The sequence below is a fragment of the Gavialis gangeticus genome, unplaced genomic scaffold (genome assembly GCF_001723915.1).
Source record: "Gavialis gangeticus isolate Ggan-Ray unplaced genomic scaffold, GavGan_comp1, whole genome shotgun sequence".
NCBI lineage: Eukaryota > Metazoa > Chordata > Crocodylia > Gavialidae > Gavialis > Gavialis gangeticus.
In genome coordinates, this window is record NW_017729022.1 from 64,233,240 (window position 1) to 64,235,625 (window position 2,386).

A 2,386-nucleotide genomic window follows, 5' to 3' on the forward strand; every position below is an offset into this window, starting at 1 on the left:
GAATCTATTCAGCCTCCACAAGAGAAGACTGAGAGGGGATCTGGTGGCCATCTATAAACTCACTGTGGGGACCAGCAGAAAATAGGTGAGGCTCTGTTCCCTTGGCCACCACCTGAGATAACAAGGAATAACAACCACGAATTGATTGAGAGCAGGTTCGGGCTTGATATCTGGAGGCATTACTTTACGGTTAGGGCTGCCAGGCTCTGGAATGGGCTCCTAAGGGAGGTGGTGCTCTCCCCTACCTTGGGGGTCTTCAAAAGGAGGTTGGATAGATATCTGGCTGGGGTATAATGATCCCAGCGCTTGTTCCTGCCCAGGGAGGGGGTCAAACTTGATGATCTGTTCAGGTCCCTTCCAACCCTAGAAACTATGAAACTGTGGAACAGGCAGGTAATAGGGAACACAACCCATTTACGGGGGAAAGGGTTAATATGAGCTGCACCCAGCAAACAACCTTCCCATCCTGTCTGCTTTGTGAATTGTATTCACAGCCCAGCCTAGTCCCATTTGTGCTGGGATGTCCCACAGGGTTCTCTGTGCAGAGACTCTATCACAGACACCTCTTGCCTTGCCTGCCATTCCTGATCAGGGCTGAAAGGAGTTATAATGCCTCTGCATCATTAACATCTTGGTCCTTATTCCTAGTACCCAGACTCTTCCAGGAGCACCAGACTCCTGTGGCAGAAAGGCGCAGAGACAAGAAGTAACAATCTGTGAGATTTATTGAGGAGTTATAACATAGCGTCCTCAGACACAGCTATGAAGCAAACAACCTGCTCCCAGAAGCACAGGCTGGCATCTCCTGTTTAGAGCAGACGAAATCCGCACAGGTGTCCCAGGCAGTAGTTCTGCCTCCTAAGCCCAGTGTGGGTGAAAATTTCTTACTGTGAGGCATCTATGTGCATATCACCCTACAAGGGCTCAACCCTTCCTCCTTCCTCCCCATAGCAGGCATAAAGGCAGATGCTTTTTGGAGAGAGACAGGGATTCTCTGTTTGCCTGCTGGTGACAAGCATGGTTTGACTGCCTTCCCCAATGGCAGGCTCTGTTATAGAGCAGGGAAGGATCCTACAGTAAATCAGGCACAGGGGCCCAAAACTGAGAAGTTGAAGTGGCAGAGGGAGCTCATAGCTGTTGTGCTTTCTTCTGCCCAGCAGGGGTCGCTGTGACACTAACCAAGGCAAATGCAAATCTTGTGGGCAAAGGGTGATTGTAGGGTGTGGGTTACACCCCTGCAGCAAGTCAGACACAGATTTGAGCATCTGTCTGCCTCCAAGGGGTGCTGGCACGAGCTTCAGACAGGATATTCCAAAATACAGGTTTTAAAGCAAAGGCAACAAGTTGAGGGTGAGACGTGGAGTCAGCATGATGCTGTCCCACAAGGGGCTGCCATAAACTATGGTACAAAAATAAAGATTTAAACTGGAAATTAAAAAGCTGGAGTTGAGCACTAGAATGACATCCTGAGGCCTCTGGCTTGTAACAGCTGGAAAATGAGAGAAAGAGCAAACCAACGACAGAGAAAATCAAGAATGAAAGGAAACGGGAGAATGGGAAGAGGAATAGAAAAAGGGAGAGAAGAAAGAACAGAAAAAAGAAAGATATGGAAAGGGAGGAAAGAGAGAGAGAGAGAGAGAGGAAGGAAAATCCACATGAGTAAAATACATTGACTCTTAAGAAACTCAAGTCTCACAGCTGAGGAAGAAGAGGCTCCTGAACAGAAGGCAGGAGAGAGCCTGGCAAATACCAGACAGACAATGAATGCCCTAATCATGAAGGGTGCAGGAAGAGGGATTCAGAAACCTCCCATGTGATACAAATCCTGTAAAATCCCTAACAAGAGAGAAGCAATGACTCTTCCCTTTGAGCTCCTTATGGCACCAGCCATCAGCACTGCACAGCCAACGCTTATGAGCTACAGAGCTCTGGAGCATATTTTACTCAGAGCCCAAAAAGTCAGCTGCTCAGTTGCTATGCTTATCCCCAGAACAGTCACCCTGTTGGAGCCTGAGGGGAGATGAGATGACCAGCCTAAGATTTCTTTCAGAGGCAAGTAGCAGTGAGACAGGAAAGATATAGAAATCCTCATGCAGAATATTCTGTCAGCTGTCAAGAAGAGGATTAACAGTAGCTTCTGGGAGAAAGACTTGTGGGATATGTGCATCTATCTGTCTGTCAGTGCCAGGCAGAAATGTGGCACTTCTCCCATTTACAACAGGATAAGTCTTGCCCTTGTTCCCACCCCTCTTAGTTTCTCACAGCTTTGCTCTGCCTTCTGCTGCCAGACCCTTTAGTCCAGAACTGTAAGGCCTGCTCAGAAATAAAGGCACAAACCAAGAAAATCAGGAAAGTTTCACATAAAGAAACAACTCTCCCCCCCCTC